We start from the raw sequence: 22,162 nt of genomic DNA on the forward strand, positions 1-22,162 counted from the left end.
TCTCTGAAACTCTCTGCCCCTCTCTGACACTCTCTGACACTTTGTGACTCTCCCTGAAACTCTCTGACAGTCTCGGACACTCTCGGACAATCTCAGAAAATCTCTGAAACTCTCTGACACTCTCTGAAACTCATTGACACTCACTGAAACTCTCTGACACTCTCTGACACTCTCTGACACTCTCTGAAACTCTCTGAAACTCTCTGAAACTCTCTGAAAACCTCCGACACTCTCTGACACTCTCTCACGCTCTCCGAAGCTCTCTGAAACTCTCTGACACTCTGTGACACGCTCTGAAACTCTCTGACACTATCTGACATTCTCTGAAACTTTCTGACACTCTCTGAAACTCTCTGACACTCTCTGAAACTCTCTGAAACTTTCTGACACTCTCAGAAACTCTCTGAAACTCACTGAAACTCTCTGAAACTCTCTGACACTCTGTGACACTCTCTGAAGCTCTCTGACACTCTCTGAAACTCTCAGAAACTCTCTGACACTCTGTGACACTCTGTGACACTCTCTGACTCTCTCTGACACTCTCTGAAACTCTCTGACACTCTCTGACACACTCAGACCCTCTCTGACACTCTCTGAATCACTCTGAAACTCTCTGACACTCTCTGACACTCTCTGAAACACTCTGACGATTCTCTGAAACTCTCTGTCACTCTCTGACATTCTCTGACACTCTCTGAAGCTCTCTGAAACTCTCTGACAGTCTGTGAAACTGTCTGAAACTCTTGACACACTCTGAAAGTCTCAGAAAATCTCAGAAACTCTCTGGCAATCTCTGACACTCTCTGACACTCTCTGACACTCTCTGAAACTCTTTGACAATCTCTGACACTCTCAGCCAATCTCTGACGCACTCTGAAACACTCTGACAATTCTCTGAAGCTCTCCCACACTCTCTGACACTCTCTGCAATCTCTCTGACGCTCTCTGACAGTCTGTGACACTCTCTGAAACTCCTGACAAACTCTGAAAGTCTCAGATAATCTCAGAAACTCTCTGGCAATCTCTGACACTCTCTGACACACTCAGAAACTCTCAGAAACTCTCTGAAACTCTCTGACACTCTCAGAAACTCTCAGAAACTCTCTGAAACTCTCTTACACTCTCTGACAATCTCTGACACTCTGTGACACTCTCTGAAACTCTCTGACACTCTCTGACACACTCAGAAACTCTCTGAACCTCTCTGACACTCTCTGACACTCTCCGAAACTCTCTGACACTCTGTGACACACTGTGAAAATTTCTGACACTCTCTGACAGTCTCTGAAGCTCTCTGGAACTCTCTGAAAATCTCTGACACTCTCTGACACTCTCTGACACGATCTGACTCTCCCTGAAACTCTCTGACACTCTCTGACACTCTGTGACACACTGTGAAACTCTCTGACACTCTCTGACACTCTGTGACACTCTCTGACACACTCAGAAACTGTCTGAACCCTCTGACCGTCTCTGACAGTCTCTGACAGTCTCTGACACTCACAGATACTCTCAGAAAATATCCGACATTCTCTGACACTCTATGACACTCTCAGACACTCTCTGAATCTCTCTGACACTCTCTGACACTCTGTGGCACACTGTGAAACTCTCCGACACTATCTGACACTCACAGATACTCTCAGAAACTCTCCGCCATTCTCTGACAGTCTCTGACACTCTCTGACACTCTCTGACACTCTCTGACACTCTCTGACACTCTGTGACACTCTCTGAAACTCTCTGACACTCTGTGATGCACTGTGAAACTCTCTGAAACTCTCTGACACTCTCTGACAGTCTCTGACACTCTGTGACACTCCCTGACACACTCAGAAACTCTCAGAACCCTCTGACACACTCTTACACTCACAGATACTCTCAGAAACTCTCCGACATTCTCTGACACTCTCTGACACTCTCTGACACTCTCTGACATTCTCTGAAACTCTTTGCCACTCTCTGACACTCTCAGACAATCTCTGACACTCTCTGAAATTCTATGAAACTCTCTGACACGCTGTGACACTCTCAGAAACTCTCTGACACTCTCTGACACTTTTTGACTCTCCCTGAAACTCTCTGACTCTCTCGGACACTCTCCGACACTCTCTGACACTCTCAGACACTCTCTGACATTCTCTGAAACTCTTTGACACTCTCTGACACTCTCAGACAATCTCTGACACTCTCTGACACTCTCTAACACTCTCTGAAGCTCTCTGAAACTCTCTGACACGCTGTGACACTCTCAGAACCTCTCTGAAACTCTCTGACCCTCTCTGACACTCTCTGACCCTTTTTGACTCTCCCTGAAACTCTCTGACTCTCTCGGACACTCTCCGACCGACTCAGAAAATCTCTGAAACTCTCTGACACTCTCTGAAACTCTTTGACACTCACTGAAACTCTCTGACACTCTCTGACACTCTCTGACGCTCTCTGAAGCTCTCTGAAACTCTCTGGCACTCTCTGACACTCTCAGAAAATCTCTGAAGCTCTCTGACACTCTCTGAAACTGTTTGACACTCACTGAAACTCTCTGACACTCTCTGACACTCTCTGAAACTCTCTGAAACTCTCTGAAACTCTCTGAAAACATCCGACACTCTCTGACACTCTCTGACGCTCTCTGAAGCTCTCTCAAACTCTCTGACACTCTGTGACACTCTCTGAAACTCTCTGACAGTATCTGACACTCTCTGAAACTTTCTGACAATCTCTGAAACTGTCTGAAAATTTCTGACACTCTCTGAAACTCTCTGAAACTCTCTGACACTCTCAGAAACTCTCGGAAACTCACTGAAACTCTCTGAAACTCTCTGACACTCTCTGACACTCTGTGACACTCTCTGAAACTCTCTGACACTCTGTGACGCACTGTGAAACTCTCTGAAACTCTCTGACACTCTCTGACAGTCTCTGACACTCTGTGACACTCCCTGACACACTCAGAAACTCTCAGAACCCTCTGACACACTCTTACACTCACAGATACTCTCAGAAACTCTCCGACATTCTCTGACACTCTCTGACACTCTCTGACACTCTCTGACATTCTCTGAAACTCTTTGCCACTCTCTGACACTCTCAGACAATCTCTGACACTCTCTGAAATTCTATGAAACTCTCTGACACGCTGTGACACTCTCAGAAACTCTCTGACACTCTCTGACACTTTTTGACTCTCCCTGAAACTCTCTGACTCTCTCGGACACTCTCCGACACTCTCTGACACTCTCAGACACTCTCTGACATTCTCTGAAACTCTTTGACACTCTCTGACACTCTCAGACAATCTCTGACACTCTCTGACACTCTCTAACACTCTCTGAAGCTCTCTGAAACTCTCTGACACGCTGTGACACTCTCAGAACCTCTCTGAAACTCTCTGACCCTCTCTGACACTCTCTGACCCTTTTTGACTCTCCCTGAAACTCTCTGACTCTCTCGGACACTCTCCGACCGACTCAGAAAATCTCTGAAACTCTCTGACACTCTCTGAAACTCTTTGACACTCACTGAAACTCTCTGACACTCTCTGACACTCTCTGAAACTCTCTGAAACTCTCTGACACTATCTGAAACTCTCTGAAAACCTCCGACACTCTCTGACACTCTCTGACGCTCTCTGAAGCTCTCTGAAACTCTCTGGCACTCTCTGACACTCTCAGAAAATCTCTGAAGCTCTCTGACACTCTCTGAAACTGTTTGACACTCACTGAAACTCTCTGACACTCTCTGACACTCTCTGAAACTCTCTGAAACTCTCTGAAACTCTCTGAAAACATCCGACACTCTCTGACACTCTCTGACGCTCTCTGAAGCTCTCTCAAACTCTCTGACACTCTGTGACACTCTCTGAAACTCTCTGACAGTATCTGACACTCTCTGAAACTTTCTGACAATCTCTGAAACTGTCTGAAAATTTCTGACACTCTCTGAAACTCTCTGAAACTCTCTGACACTCTCAGAAACTCTCGGAAACTCACTGAAACTCTCTGAAACTCTCTGACACTCTCTGACACTCTGTGACACTCTCTGAAACTCTCTGACAATCTCTGAAACACTCAGAAACTCTCTAAAACTCTCTGACACTCTCTGAAACTCTCTGACCCTCTCGGACACTCTCTGACACTCTCTGAAACACTCTGAAACTCTCTGACACTCTCTGACACTCTCTGAAACTCTCTGACAATTCTCTGAAACTCTCTGTCACTCTCTGACACTCTCTGAAGCGCTCTGAAATTCTCTGACAGTCTGTGACACTCTCTGAAACTCTTGACACACTCTGAAAGTCTCAGAAAATCTCAGAAACTCTCTGGCAATCTCTGACACTCTCTGAAACTCTCTGACACTCTCTGAAACGCTTTGACACTCTCTGAAACTCTCAGACAATCTCTGACAATCTCTGAAACTCTCTGACAATTCTCTGAACCTCTCCCACACTCTCTGACACTCTCTGCAATCTCTCTGAAACTCTCTGACCCTCTCTGACACTCTCTGACCCTTTATGACTCTCCCTGAAACTCTCTGACTCTCTCGGACACTCTCCGACCGACTCAGAAAATCTCTGAAACTCTCTGACACTCTCTGAAACTCTTTGACACTCACTGAAACTCTCTGACACTCTCTGACACTCTCTGAAACTCTCTGAAACTCTCTGACACCATCTGAAACTCTCTGAAAACCTCCGACACTCTCTGACACTCTCTGACGCTCTCTGAAGCTCTCTGAAACTCTCTGGCACTCTCTGACACTCTCAGAAAATCTCTGAAGCTCTCTGAAACTGTTTGACACTCACTGAAACTCTCTGACACTCTCTGACACTCTCTGACACTCTCTGAAACTCTCTGAAACTCTCTGAAACTCTCTGAAAACATCCGACACTCTCTGACACTCTCTGACGCTCTCTGAAGCTCTCTCAAACTCTCTGACACTCTGTGACACTCTCTGAAACACTCTGACAGTATCTGACACTCTCTGAAACTTTCTGACAATCTCTGAAACTGTCTGAAAATTTCTGACACTCTCTGAAACTCTCTGAAACTCTCTGACACTCTCAGAAACTCTCAGAAACTCACTGAAACTCTCTGAAACTCTCTGACACTCTCTGACACTCTGTGACACTCTCTGAAACTCTCTGACAATCTCTGAAACACTCAGAAACTCTCTAAAACTCTCTGACACTCTCTGAAACTCTCTGACCCTCTCGGACACTCTCTGACACTCTCTGAAACACTCTGAAACTCTCTGACATTCTCTGACACTCTCTGAAACTCTCTGACAATTCTCTGAAACTCTCTGTCACTCTCTGACACTCTCTAACACTCTCTCACTCTCTCTGAAGCGCTCTGAAATTCTCTGACAGTCTGTGACACTCTCTGAAACTCTTGAAACACTCTGAAAGTCTCAGAAAATCTCAGAAACTCTCTGGCAATCTCTGACATTCTCTGAAACTCTCTGACACTCTCTGAAACGCTTTGACACTCTCTGAAACTCTCAGACAATCTCTGACACTCTCTGAAACTCTCTGACAATTCTCTGAACCTCTCCCACACTCTCTGACTCTCTCTGCAATCTCTCTGACGCTCTCTGACAGTCTGTGACACTCTCTCAAACTCTTGACACTCTCTGAAAGTCTCAGAAAATCTCAGAAACTCTCTGGCAATCTCTGACACGCTCTGACACACTCAGAAACCCTCTGAAACTCTCTGACACTCTCAGAAACTCTCAGAAACTCTCTGAAACTCTCTTACACTCTCTGAGACTCTCTGACTCTCTGTGACACTCTCTGAAACTCTCTGACACTCTCTGACACACTCAGAAACTCTCTGAACCTCTCTGACACTCTCTGACACTCTCCGAAACTTTCTGACACTCTGTGACACACTGTGAAAATTTCTGACACTCTCTGACAGTCTCTGAAGCTCTCTTACACTCTCTGAAAATCTCTGACACTCTCTGACACTCTCAGACACTCTCTGAAACACTCTGAAACTCTCTGATACTCTCTGACACGATCTGACTCTCCCTGAAACTCTCTGACACTCTCTGACACTCTGTGACACACTGTGAAACTCTCCGACATTCTCTGACACTCTATGACACTCTCAGACACTCTCTGAATCTCTCTGACACTCTCTGACACTCTGTGACACTCTCTGAAACTCTCTGACACTCTGTGACGCACTGTGAATCTCTCTGAAACTCTATGACACTCTCTGACACTCTGTGAAATCTCTCTGAAACTCTCTGACACTCTCTGACACTCTGTGACACTCCCTGACACACTCAGAAACTCTCAGAACCCTCTGACACTCTCTTACACTCACAGAAACTCTCAGAAACTCTCCGACATTCTCTGACGCTTTCTGACAGACTCTGACACTCTCTGACACTCTCAGACAATCTCTGACACTCTCTGAAATTCTATGAAACTCTCTGACACTCACTGAAACTCTCTGAAACTCTCAGACACTCTCTAACACTCTCTGAAGCTCTCTGAAACTCTCTGACACGCTGTGACACTCTCAGAAAATCTCTGAAACTCTCTGACCCTCTCTGACACTCTCTGACACTTTGTGACTCTTCCTGAAACTCTCTGACACTCTCGGACACTCTCAGAAAATCTCTGAAACTCTCTGACACTCTCTGAAACTCTTTGACACTCACTGAAACTCTCTGACACTCTCTGACACTCTCTGAAACTCTCTGAAACTCTCTGACACTCTCTGAAACTCTCTGAAAACCTCCGACACTCTCTGACACTCTCTGACGCCCTCTGAAGCTCTCTGAAACTCTCTGACACTCTGTGACACTCTCTGAAAATCTCTGACACTATCTGACACTCTGAAACTTTCTGACACTCTCTGAAACTCTCTGAAACGCTTTGACACTCTCTGAAACTCTCAGACAATCTCTGACACTCTCTGAAACTCTCTGACAATTCTCTGAACCTCTCCCACACTCTCTGACACTCTCTGCAATCTCTCTGACGCTCTCTGACAGTCTGTGACACTGTTTGAAACTCTTGACACTCTCTGAAAGTCTCAGAAAATCTCTGACACTATCTGAAACTCTCTGAAAACCTCCGACACTCTCTGACACTCTCTGACGCTCTCTGAAGCTCTCTGAAACTCTCTGGCACTCTCTGACACTCTCAGAAAATCTCTGAAGCTCTCTGACACTCTCTGAAACTGTTTGACACTCACTGAAACTCTCTGACACTCTCTGACACTCTCTGACACTCTCTGAAACTCTCTGAAACTCTCTGAAACTCTCTGAAAACATCCGACACTCTCTGACACTCTCTGACGCTCTCTGAAGCTCTCTCAAACTCTCTGACACTCTGTGACACTCTCTGAAACTCTCTGACAGTATCTGACACTCTCTGAAACTTTCTGACAATCTCTGAAACTGTCTGAAAATTTCTGACACTCTCTGAAACTCTCTGAAACTCTCTGACACTCTCAGAAACTCTCGGAAACTCACTGAAACTCTCTGAAACTCTCTGACACTCTCTGACACTCTGTGACACTCTCTGAAACTCTCTGACAATCTCTGAAACACTCAGAAACTCTCTAAAACTCTCTGACACTCTCTGAAACTCTCTGACCCTCTCGGACACTCTCTGACACTCTCTGAAACACTCTGAAACTCTCTGACACTCTCTGACACTCTCTGAAACTCTCTGACAATTCTCTGAAACTCTCTGTCACTCTCTGACACTCTCTAACACTCTCTGACACTCTCTGAAGCGCTCTGAAATTCTCTGACAGTCTGTGACACTCTCTGAAACTCAGAACACACACTCTGAAAGTCTCAGAAAATCTCAGAAACTCTCTGGCAATCTCTGACACTCTCTGAAACTCTCTGACACTCTCTGAAACGCTTTGACACTCTCTGAAACTCTCAGACAATCTCTGACAATCTCTGAAACTCTCTGACAATTCTCTGAACCTCTCCCACACTCTCTGACACTCTCTGCAATCTCTCTGAAACTCTCTGACCCTCTCTGACACTCTCTGACCCTTTATGACTCTCCCTGAAACTCTCTGACTCTCTCGGACACTCTCCGACCGACTCAGAAAATCTCTGAAACTCTCTGACACTCTCTGAAACTCTTTGACACTCACTGAAACTCTCTGACACTCTCTGACACTCTCTGAAACTCTCTGAAACTCTCTGACACCATCTGAAACTCTCTGAAAACCTCCGACACTCTCTGACACTCTCTGACGCTCTCTGAAGCTCTCTGAAACTCTCTGGCACTCTCTGACACTCTCAGAAAATCTCTGAAGCTCTCTGAAACTGTTTGACACTCACTGAAACTCTCTGACACTCTCTGACACTCTCTGACACTCTCTGAAACTCTCTGAAACTCTCTGAAACTCTCTGAAAACATCCGACACTCTCTGACACTCTCTGACGCTCTCTGAAGCTCTCTCAAACTCTCTGACACTCTGTGACACTCTCTGAAACTCTCTGACAGTATCTGACACTCTCTGAAACTTTCTGACAATCTCTGAAACTGTCTGAAAATTTCTGACACTCTCTGAAACTCTCTGAAACTCTCTGACACTCTCAGAAACTCTCAGAAACTCACTGAAACTCTCTGAAACTCTCTGACACTCTCTGACACTCTGTGACACTCTCTGAACCTCTCTGACAATCTCTGAAACACTCAGAAACTCTCTAAAACTCTCTGACACTCTCTGAAACTCTCTGACCCTCTCGGACACTCTCTGACACTCTCTGAAACACTCTGAAACTCTCTGACACTCTCTGAAACTCTCTGACAATTCTCTGAAACTCTCTGTCACTCTCTGACACTCTCTAACACTCTCTGACACTCTCTGAAGCGCTCTGAAATTCTCTGACAGTCTGTGACACTCTCTGAAACTCTTGAAACACTCTGAAAGTCTCAGAAAATCTCAGAAACTCTCTGGCAATCTCTGACACTCTCTGAAACTCTCTGACACTCTCTGAAACGCTTTGACACTCTCTGAAACTCTCAGACAATCTCTGACACTCTCTGAAACTCTCTGACAATTCTCTGAACCTCTCCCACACTCTCTGACACTCTCTGCAATCTCTCTGACGCTCTCTGACAGTCTGTGACACTCTCTGAAACTCTTGACACTCTCTGAAAGTCTCAGAAAATCTCAGAAACTCTCTGGCAATCTCTGACACGCTCTGACACACTCAGAAACCCTCTGAAACTCTCTGACACTCTCAGAAACTCTCAGAAACTCTCTGAAACTCTCTTACACTCTCTGAGACTCTCTGACTCTCTGTGACACTCTCTGAAACTCTCTGACACTCTCTGACACACTCAGAAACTCTCTGAACCTCTCTGACACTCTCTGACACTCTCCGAAACTCTCTGACACTCTGTGACACACTGTGAAAATTTCTGACACTCTCTGACAGTCTCAGACACTCTCTGAAACACTCTGAAACTCTCTGATACTCTCTGACACGATCTGACTCTCCCTGAAACTCTCTGACACTCTCTGACACTCTGTGACACACTGTGAAACTCTCCGACATTCTCTGACACTCTATGACACTCTCAGACACTCTCTGAATCTCTCTGACACTCTCTGACACTCTGTGACACTCTCTGAAACTCTCTGACACTCTGTGACGCACTGTGAATCTCTCTGAAACTCTATGACACTCTCTGACACTCTGTGAAACTCTCTGAAACTCTCTGACACTCTCTGACAGTCTCTGACACTCTGTGACACTCCCTGACACACTCAGAAACTCTCAGAACCCTCTGACACTCTCTTACACTCACAGAAACTCTCAGAAACTCTCCGACATTCTCTGACGCTTTCTGACAGACTCTGACACTCTCTGACACTCTCAGACAATCTCTGACACTCTCTGAAATTCTATGAAACTCTCTGACACTCACTGAAACTCTCTGAAACTCTCAGACACTCTCTAACACTCTCTGAAGCTCTCTGAAACTCTCTGACACGCTGTGACACTCTCAGAAAATCTCTGAAACTCTCTGACCCTCTCTGACACTCTCTGACACTTTATGACTCTCCCTGAAACTCTCTGACACTCTCGGACACTCTCGGACACTCTCAGAAAATCTCTGAAACTCTCTGACACTCTCTGAAACTCTTTGACACTCACTGAAACTCTCTGACACTCTCTGACACTCTCTGAAACTCTCTGAAACTCTCTGACACTCTCTGAAACTCTCTGAAAACCTCCGACACTCTCTGACACTCTCTGACGCCCTCTGAAGCTCTCTGAAACTCTCTGACACTCTGTGACACTCTCTGAAACTCTCTGACACTATCTGACACTCTCTGAAACTCTCTGAAAATCTCTGACACTCTCTGATACTCTCTGACACGATCTGACTCTCCCTGAAACTCTCTGACACTCTCTGACACTCTGTGACACACTGCAAAACTCTCTGACACTCTCTGACACTCTGTGACACACTCAGAAACTGTCTGAACCCTCTGACAGTCTCTGACAGTCTCTGACACTCTCTGACACTCAGAGATACTCTCAGAAACTCTCCGACATTCTCTGACACTCTATGACACTCTCAGACACTCACTGAATCTCTCTGACACTCTCTGACACTCACAGATACTCTCAGAAACTCTCCACCATAATCTGACAGTCTCTGACATTCTCTGACACTCTGTGACACTCTCTGACACTCTGTGACACTCTCTGAAACTCTCTGACAATCTGTGACGCACTGTGAATCTCTCTGAAACTCTCTGACAATCTCCGACACGCTGTGAAACTCTCTGAAACTCTCATACATACTCTGACAGTCTCTGACACTCTGTGACACTCCCTGACACACTCAGAAACTCTCAGAACCCTCTGACACTCTCTTACACTCACAGATATTCTCAGAAACTCTCCGACATTCTCTGAATCTCTCTGACACTCTCTGACTCTCTCAGACACTCTCTGACTCTCTCTGACATTCTCTGAAACTCTTTGACACTCTCTGACACTCTCAGACAATCTCTGACACTCTCTGAAATTCTCTGAAACTCTCTGACACTCACTGAAACTCTCTGAAACGCTCAGACACTCTCTAACACTCTCTGAAGCTCTCTGAAACTCTCTGACACGCCGTGACACTCTCAGAAACTCTCTGAAACTCTCTGACACTCTCTGACACTCTCTGACACTTTGTGACTCTCCCAGAAACTCTCTGACCCTCTCTGACACTCTCTGACACTTTGTGACTCTCCCTGAAACTCTCTGAAACTCTCAGACACTCTCGAACACTCTCTGAAGCTCTCTGAAACTCTCTGACACACCGTGACACTCTCAGAAACTCTCTGAATCTCTTTGACACTCTCTGACACTCTGTGACACACTGTGAAACTTTCTGACACTCTCTGACACTCACAGATACTCTCAGAAACTCTCCGCCATTCTCTGACAGTCTCTGACACTCTCTGACACTCTGTGACACTCACTGACACTCTCTGACACTCTGTGACTCTCTCTGAAACTCTCTGACACTCTGTGACGCACTGTGAATCCCTCAGAAACTCTCTGGCAATCTCTGACACTCTCTGACACTCTCTGAAACTCTTTGACACTCTCTGACACTCTCAGACAATCTCTGACGCACTCTGAAACACTCTGACAATTATGTGAAGCTCTCCCACACTCGCTGACACTCTCTGCAATCTCTCTGACAGTCTGTGACACTCTCTGAAACTCCTGACACTCTCTGAAAGTCTCAGAAAATCTCAGAAACTCTCTGGCAATCTCTGACACTCTCTGACACACTCAGAAACTCTCAGAAACTCTCTGAAACTCTCTGACACTCTCTGAAACTCTCAGAAACTCTCTGAAACTCTCTTACACTCTCTGACACTCTCTGACACTCTGTGACACTCTCTGAAACTCTCTGACACTCTCTGACACACTCAGAAACTCTCTGAACCTCTCTGACACTCTCTGATACTCTCCGAAACTCTCTGACACTCTCTGACACTCTCTGACACTCTGTGACACCCTGTGACACTCTCTGAAACTCTCAGAAACTCTCTGAAACTCTCTTACACTCTCTGAAACTCTCTGACACTCTGTGACACTCTCTGAAACTCTCTGACACTCTCTGACACACTCAGAAACTCTCTGAACCTCTCTGAAGCTCTCTGGAACTCTCTGAAAATCTCTGACACTCTCTGACACTCTCAGACACTCTCTGACACTCTCTGAAACTCTCTGACACTCTCGGACACGATCTGAATCTCTCTGAAACTCTCTGACACTCTCTGACACTCGGTGACACACTGTGAAACTCTCTGACACTCTCTCACACTCTGTGACACTCTCTGACACACTCAGAAATTCTCTGAACCCTCTGACAGTCTCTGACAGTCTCTGACACTCTCTGACACTCATAGATACTCTCAGAAAATCTCCGACATTCTCTGACACTCTCTGACACTCTATGACACTCTCAGACACTCTCTGAATCTCTCTGACACTCTCTGACACACTGTGCCACACTGTGAATCTCTCTGACACTCTCTGACACTCACAGATACTCTCAGAAACTCTCCGACATTCTCTGACAGGCTCTGACACTCTCTGACACTCTCTGACACTCTGTGACACTCTCAGACATTCTCTGACACTCTGTGACACTCTCTGAAACTCTCTAACACTCTGTGACGCACTGTGAAACTCTCTGACACTCTCTGACACTCACAGATACTCTCAGAAACTCTCCGACATTCTGTGACAGTCTCTGACACTCTCTGACTCTCTCTGACACTCTGTGACACTCTCTGACACTCTCTGACACTCTCTGACACTCTGTGAAACTCTGTGAAACTCTCTGACACTCTCTAACATTCTCTGACACTCTGCGACACTCCCTGACACACTCAGAAACTCTCAGAACCCTCGGAAACTCTCTTACACTCAAAGTTGCTCTCAGAAACTCTCCGACATTCTCTGACACTCTCTGACACTCTCAGACACTCTCTGACACTCTCTGACATTCTCTGAAACTCTTTGACACTCTCTGACATTCTCAGACAATCTCTGACACTCACTGAAACTCTCTGAAACTCTCAGACAATCTCTAACTCGCTCTGAAGCTCTCTGAAACTTTGTGACACTCCATGAAACTCTCTGACACTCTCGGGCACTCTCCGACACACTCAGAAACTCTCAGAAACTCACTGGCACTCTCTGACACTCTCAGAAAATCTCTGAAACTCTCCGACACTCTCTGAAACTCTTTGACACTCACTGAAACTCTCTGAAACTCTCTGACACTCTCTGACACTCTCTGACACTCTCTGACACTCTCTGAAACTCTCTGAAACTCTCTGACACTCTCTGAAACTGTCTGAAAACCTCCGACACTCTCTGACACTCTCTGACCCTCTCTGAAGCTCTCTGAAACTCTCTGACACTCTGTGACACTCTCTGAAACTCTCTGACACTATCTGACACTCTCTGAAACCTTCTGACACTCTCTGAAACTCTCTGACACTCTCAGAAACTCTCGGAAACTCACTGAAACTCTCTGAAACTCTCTGACACTCTCTGACACTCTCTGACACTCTGTGACACTCTCTGAAACTCTCTGACACTCTCTGAAACACTCAGAAACTCTCTGACACTCTGGGACACTCTCTGACACTCTCTGAAACACTCTGAAAATCTCTGACACTCTCTGACACTCTCTAACACTCTCTGAAACTCTCTGACAATTCTCTGAAACTGTCTGTCACTCTCTGACACTCTCTGACACTCTCTGAAGCTCTCTGAAATTCTCTGACAGTCTGTGACACTCTCTGAAACTCTTGACACTCTCTGAAAGTCTCAGAAAATCTCAGAAACTCTCTGGCAATCTCTGAAACTCTCTGACACTCTCTGACACTCTGAAACTCTTTGACACTCTCTGACACTCTCAGACAATCTCTGACGCACTCTGAAACTCTCTGACAATTCTCTGAAGCTCTCCCACACTCTCTGACACTCTCTGCAATCTCTCTGACGCTCTCTGACAGTCTGTGACACTCTCTGAAACTCTTGACATTCTCTGAAAGTCTCAGAAAATCTCAGAAACTCTCTGGCAATCTCTGACACTCTCTGACAGACTCAGAAACTCTCAGAAACTCTCTGAAACTCTCTGACATTCTCTGACAGTCTCTGACACTCTCAGACACTCGCAGACACTCTCTGACACTCTGTGACACACTGTGAAACTCTCTGACACTCTCTGACACTCACAGATACTCTCAGAAACTCTCCGACATTCTCTGACACCCTCTGACACTATCTGACACTCTCTGACACTCTGTGAAACTCTCTGAAACTCTCTGACACTCTCTGACAGTCGCTGACACACTCAGAAACTCTCAGAAACCTGTGACACTCTCTTACACTCACAGATACTCTCTGAAACTCTCCGACATTCTCTGACACTCTCTGACATTCTCTGACATTCTCTGAAACTCTCTGCAACTCTCTGACACTCTCTGAAACTCTCTGAAACTCTCTGAGACTCACTGAAACTCTCTGTCAATATCTGACATTCTCCGACACTCTCTGAAGCTCTCCGAAACTCTCTGAAATTCTCTGAAGCTCTCTGACAGTCTGTGACACTCTCAGAAACTCGCTGGCAATCTCTGACACGCTCAGACACTCTGAAACTCTCTGAGACTCACTGAAACTCTCTGTCAATATCTGACATTCTCCGACACTCTCTGAAGCTCTCCGAAACTCTCTGAAATTCTCTGAAGCTCTCTGACATTCTCTGACACTCTCTGAAGCTCGCTGCCACTCTCTGACACTCTCTGCAATCTTTCTGACACTCTCTGACAGTCTGTGACACTCTCAGAAACTCTCTGGCAATCTCTGACACGCTCAGACAATCTCTGAAACTCTCTGACACTCTCTGAAACTCTCTGACATTGTCTGACACTATCCAACACTCTCTGAAACTCTCTGACACTCTCTGACACTCTGTGACGCACTGTGAAACTCTCTGACGCTCTCTGACACTCTGTGACAGTCTCTGAAACTCTCTGAAACTCTCTGACACACTCAGAATCTCTCAGAACCCTCGGACAGTCTCTGACACTCTCTGACACTGTGAAACTCTCTGACGCACTGAGAAACTCTCTGAACCCTCTGACAGTCTCTGACACTCTCTGACCCTCTCTGACACTCACAGATACTCTCAGAAACTCTCCGACATTCTCTGACACTCTCTGAAACTCTCTGACACTCTGTGACACACTGTGAAACTCTCTGACACTCTCCGACACTCATAGATACTCTCAGAAACTCTCTGACATTCTCTGACAGTCTCTGACACTCTCAGACACTCTCAGACACTCTCTGACACTCTCTGACACTCGCTGACATTCTGTGACACACTGTGAAAGTCTCTGACACTCTCTGACAGTCTCTGAGGCTCTGTGAAACTCCCTGACACACTCAGAAACTCTCAGAACCCTCTGACACTCTCTTGCACTCACAGATACTCTCAGAAACTCTCTGACATTCTCTGACAGTCTCTGACACTCTCAGAAACTCTCAGACACTCTCTGACACTCTCTGACACTCGCTGACATTCTGTGACACACTGTGAAAGTCTCTGACAGTCTCTGACAGTCTCTGAGGCTCTGTGAAACTCCCTGACACACTCAGAATCTCTCAGAACCCTCGGACAATCTCTGACTCTCTCTGACATTCTCTTACACTCACAGATACTCTCAGAAACTCTCCGACATTCTCTGACACTCTCTGAAACTCTCTGACACTCTGCGACCCTCTCTGACACTCTCTGACACTGTCTGAAACACTCTGAAACTCTCTGACACTCTCCGACACTCTCTGAAACTCTGTGACACTCTCTGACACTCTCTGACACACTCTGAAACTCTCTGAAACGCTCAGACACTATCTGACAATTCTCTGAAACTCTCTGTCACTCTCTGACACTCTCTGACACTCTCTGAAGCTCTCTGAATCTCTCTGAAATTCTCTGAAACTCTGAAGCTCTCCCACACTCTCTGACACTCTCTGCAATCTCTCTGACACTCTCTGAAACTCTCTGACACTCTCTGACACTCACAGATACTCTCAGAAACTCTCCGACATTCTCTGACACCCTCTGACACTATCTGACACTCTCTGACACTCTGTGAAACTCTCTGAAACTCTCTGACACTCTCTGACATTCTCTGACACTCTGTGACACTCCCTGACACACTCAGAAACTCTCAGAACCCTCTGACACTCTCTTACACTCACAGATACTTTCAGAAACTCTCCGACATTCTCTGAAACTCTCTGACATTCTCTGACATTATCTGAAACTCTCTGCAACTCTCTGAGACTCTCTGAAACTCTCTGAGACTCACTGAAACTCTCTGTCACTCTCTGACACTCTCTGACACGATCTGACACTCTCTGAAACTCTCTGAAACTCTCTGACACTCTGTGACACACTGTGAAACTCTCTGACGCACTGACACACTCTCTGAACCCTCTGACAGTCTCTGACAGTCTCTGACACTCTCTGACACTCTGTGACACACTGTGAAACTCTCTGACACTCTCTGACACTCATAGATATTCTCAGAAACTCTCTGACAGTCTCTGACACTCTCAGAAACTCTCAGACACTCTCAGACAACTCTCTGACACTCTCTGACACTCTGTGACACACTGTGAAACTCTCTGACACTCTCTGACACTCACAGATACTCTCAGAAACTCTCCGACCTTCTCCGACCTTCTCTGACACCCTCTGACACTCTCTGACACTCTCTGACAGTCTCTGACACTCTGTGACACTCCCTGAAACACTCAGAATCTCTCAGAAACCTCTGACACTCTCTTACACTCACAGATACTCTCAGAAACTCTCCGACATTCTCTGACACTCTATGACATTCTCTGACATTCTCTGAAACTCTCTGACACGCTCTGAAACTCTCTGAAACTCTCTGAAACTCTCTGAGACTCACTGAAACTCTCTGTCACTATCTGACACTCTCTGACACTCTCTGAAGCTCTCTGAAACTCTCTGAAACTCTCTGAAGCTCTCTGACGCTCCCTGACACTCTCTGCAATCTCTCTGACACACTCTGACAGTCTGTGACACTGTCTGAAACACTCTGACACTCTCTGACACTCTCTGACACACTCAGAAACTCTCAGAAACTCTCAGAAACTCTCTGGCAATCTCTGACACGCTCAGACACTCTCTGAAACTCTCTGACACTCTCTGAAACTCTCTGACCTTGTCTGACACTACCCGACACTCTCTGAAACTCTCTGACACTCTCTGAAGCTCTCTGAAACTCTCTGAAATTCTCTGAAACTCTGATGCTCTCCCACACTCTCTGACACTCTCTGCATTCTCTCTGACACTCTCTGAAACTCTCTGACACTCTCTGAAACTCTCTGACACTCTCTGACAGTCTGTGAGACTCTCTGAAACTCTCTGACAATCTCTGACACGATCTGACACTCTCTGAAACTCTCTGACACTCTCTGACACTCTGTGACACACTGTGAAACTCTCTGACGCACTGAGACACTCTCTGAACCCTCTGACAGTCTCTGACACTCACAGAAACTCTCAGAAACTCTCCGACATTCTCTGACACTCTTTGAGACTATCTGAAATTCTGTGACACACTGTGAAACTCTCTGACACTCTCTGACACTCATAGATACCCTCAGAAACTCTCCGACATTCTCTGACAGTCTCTGACAATCTCAGACACTCTCAGACACTCTCTGACACTCTCTGACACTCTGTGACACACTGTGAAAATCTCTGACACTCTCTGACACTCACAGATACTCTCAGAAGCTCTCCGGCATTCTCTGAAACCCTCTGACACTCTCTGGCACTCTCTGACACTCTGTGAAACTCTCTGAAACTCTCTGACACTCTCTGACAGTCTCTGACACTCTGTGACACTCCCTGACACACTCAGAAACTCTCAGAACCCTCTGACACTCTCTTGCACTCACAGATACTTTCAGAAACTCTCCGACATTCTCTGACACTCTCTGACACTCTCTGACATTCTCTGAAACTCTCTGAAACTCTCAGCCACTCTCTGACACTCTCTGACATTCTCTGAAACTCTCTGAAACTCTTTGACAATCTCTGAAGCTCTCAGACAATCTCTGACACTCTCTGAAACTCTCTGAAACTCTCTAAGACTCACTGAAACTCTCTGTCACTATCTGACACTCTCTGAAGCTCTCTGAAACTCTCCGAAATTCTCTGAAACTCTCTGAAGCTCTCTGGCAAACACTGACACTCTCTGCAATCTCTCTGACACTCTCTGACACGCTGTGACACTCTCAGAAACTCTCTGAAACTCTCTGAAACTTTGTGACACTCTCTGAAACTCGCTGACATTCTCTGACACTCTCCGACACACTCAGTAACTCTCCGGCACTCTCTGACACTCTCAGAAACTCTCTGAAACTCTCTGACACTCTCTGAAACTCTTTGACACTCTCTGACACTCTCAGACATTCTCTGACACTCTCTGAAACTCTCTGACACTCTCTGAAACTCTCTGAAACTCTCTGACACTCTCTGACACTCTCTGACACTCTCTGACACTCTCTGACACTCTCTGAAGCTCTCTGAAACTCTCTGACACTCTATGACACTCACAGATACTCTCAGAAGCTCTCCGGCATTCTCTGAAACCCTCTGACACTCTCTGGCACTCTCTGACACTCTGTGAAACTCTCTGAAACTCTCTGACACTATCTGACACTCTCTGAAACTTTCTGACACTTTCTGAAACTCTCTGAAACTCTCTGAAACTCTCTGACACTCTCAGAAACTCTCTGACACTCTCTGACAGTCTGTGATACTCTCTGAAACTCTCTGACACTCTCTGACACGTTCTGACACTCTCTGAAAATCTCTGACACTCTCAGACACTCTGTGACACACTGTGAAACTCTCTGACACTCTCAGAGCCTCTCTGACACTCTCTGACACTCTCTGAAAAACTCTGAAACGCACTGACACTCTCTGACAATTCTCTGAAACTCTCTGTCACTCTCTGACACTCTCTGACACTCTCTGAAGCTCTCTGGAACTCTCTGAAATTCTCTGAAACTCTGAAGCTCTCCCACACTCTCTGACACTCTCTGCAATCTCTCTGACACTCTCTGAAACTCTCTGACACTCACAGATACTCTCAGAAACTCTCCGACAGTCTCTGACACTCTGTGACACTCCCTGACACACTCAGAAACTCTCAGAACCCTCTGACACTCTCTTACACTCACAGATACTCTCAGAAACTCTCCGACATTCTCTGACACTCTCTGACATTCTCTGACATTCTCTGAAACTCTCTGAAAATCTCTGACACTCTCCGATATTCTCTGACACTCTCTGAAACTCTCTGACACTCTGTGACACACTGTGAAACTCTCTGACACTCTCTGACACTCATAGATACTCTCAGAAACTCTCTGACATTCTCTGACAGTCTCTGACACTCTCAGACACTCTCAGACACTCTCTGACACTCTCTCAAACTCTGTGATACACTGTGAAACTCTCTGACACTCTCTGACACTCTCAGATACTCTCAGAAACTCTCCGAATTTCTCTGACACCCTCTGACACTCTCTGACACTCTCTGACAGTCTCTGACACTCTGTGACACTCCCTGACACACTCAGAAACTCTCAGAACCCTCTGACACTCACAGATACTCTCAGAAACTCTCCGACATTCTCTGACACTCTCTGACATTCTCTGACATTCTCTGAAACTCTCTGAAAATCTCTGACACTCTCTGAAACTCTCTGAAACTCTCTGAAACCATCTGAGACTCACTGAATCTCTCTGTCACTATCTGACACTCTCTGACACTCTCTGAAACTCTCTGAAACTCTCTGAAACAGTCTGACACTCTCTGACACTCTCTGACACACTCAGAAACTCTCAGAAACTCTCAGAAACTCTCTGGCAATCTCTGACACGCTCAGACACTCTCTGAAACTCTCTGACACTCTCTGAGACTCACTGACATTCTCTGACGCTATCCGACACTCTCTGAAACTCTCTGACACTCTCTGACAATCTGTGACACACTGTGAAACTCTCTGACGCTCTCTGACACTCTGTGACAGTCTCTGAAACTCTCTGAAACTCTCTGACATTCTCTGACACACTCAGAATCTCTCAGAACCCTCGGACAGTCTCTGACGCTCTCTGACACTCTCTTACACTCACAGATACTCTCAGAAACTCTCCGACACTCTCTGAAACTCTCTGACAACCTCTGACACTATCAGACCCTCTCTGACACTCTCTGACACTGTCTGACACTCTCTGACACTCTCTGAAACTCTGTGACACTCTCTGACACTCTCAGACACTCTCTGACACACTCTGAAACTCTCTGAAACGCGCTGGCACTCTCTGACAATTCTCTGTCACTCTCTGACACTCTCTGACACTCTCTGAAGCTCTCTGAAACACTCTGAAATTCTCTGAAAGTCTGAAGCTCTCCCACACTCTCTGACACCCTCTGCAATCTCTCTGACACTCTCTGAAACTCTCTGACACACTCTGACACTCTCTGAAACTCTTTGAGACTCTCTGACACTCTCAGAAACTCTCTGACACACTCTGACACTCTCTGAAACTCTTTGACACTCTCTGACACTCTCCGACAGTGTCTGACACTCTCTGAAACTCTCTGACACTCTCTGAAACTCTCTGACACTCTCTGACACTCTCTGACACTCTCTGAAGCTCTCTGAAGCTCTCTGACACTCTGTGACGCTCTCTGAAACTCTCTGACACTCTCTGACACTCTCTGAAACTCTCTGAAACTCTCTGCCACTCTCAGAAACTCTCTGACACTCTCTGACAGTCTGTGACACTCTCTGAAACTCTCTGACACTCTTTGGCACGATCTGACACTCTCTGAAACTCTCTGACACTCACTGACACTCTCTGAAACACTCTGAAACTCTCTGACATTCTCCGACACTCTCTGAAACTCTGTGACACTCTCTGACACTCTCGGACCCTCATGACACTCTCTGACACTCTCTGACACTCTCTGAAACTCTCTGAAACTCTCTGACATTCTCCGTCACTCTCTGAAACTCTGTGACACTCTCTGACACACTCTGAAACTCTCTGACACACTCTGAAACTCTCTGAAACGCTCTGACACTCTCTGACAATTCTCTGAAACTCTCTGTCACTCTCTGACACTCTCTGACACTCTCTGAAGCTCTCTGAAACTCTCTGGAATTCTCTGAAAGTCTGAAGCTCTCCCACACTCTCTGACACTCTCTGCAATCTCTCTGACACTCTCTGAAACTCTCTGACACTCTCTGAAACTATCTGACACTGTCTGACAGTCTGTGACACTCTCTGAAACTCTCTTACACTCTCTGACACGATCTGACACTGTCTGAAACTCTCTGACACTCTCTGACACTCTGTGGCACACTGTGAAACTCTCTGACGCACTGAGACACTCTCTGAACCCTCTGACAGTCTCTGACACTCACAGATACTCTCAGAAACTCTGCGACATTCTCTGACACTGTCTGAGACTCTCTGAAATTCTGAGACACACTGTGAAACTCTCTGACACTCATAGATACCCTCAGAAACTCTCCGACATTCTCTGACAGTCTCTGTCACTCTCAGACACTCTCAGACACTCTCTGAAACTCTTTGACACTCTCTGACACTCTCAGACAGTGTCTGACACTCTCTGAAACTCTCTGACACTCTCTGAAACTCTCTGACACTCTCTGACAATCTCTGACATTCTCTGAAGCTCTCTGAAGCTCTCTGACACTCTGTGACACTCTCTGAAACTCTCTGACACACTCTGACACTCTCTCAAACTCTTTGACAATCTCTGACACTCTCAGACAGTGTCTGACACTCTCTGAAACTCTCTGACACACTCTGAAACTCTCTGAAACGCTCTGACACTCTCTGACAATTCTCTGAAACTCTCTGTCACTCTCTGACACTCTCTGACACTCTCTGAAGCTCTCTGAAACTCTCTGAAATTCTCTGAAAGTCTGAAGCCTTCCCACACTCTCTGACACTCTCTGCAATCTCTCTGAC

This window comes from Heterodontus francisci, chromosome 22 (assembly GCF_036365525.1).
Source record: "Heterodontus francisci isolate sHetFra1 chromosome 22, sHetFra1.hap1, whole genome shotgun sequence".
In the NCBI taxonomy this organism is placed as follows: Eukaryota; Metazoa; Chordata; class Chondrichthyes; order Heterodontiformes; family Heterodontidae; genus Heterodontus; species Heterodontus francisci.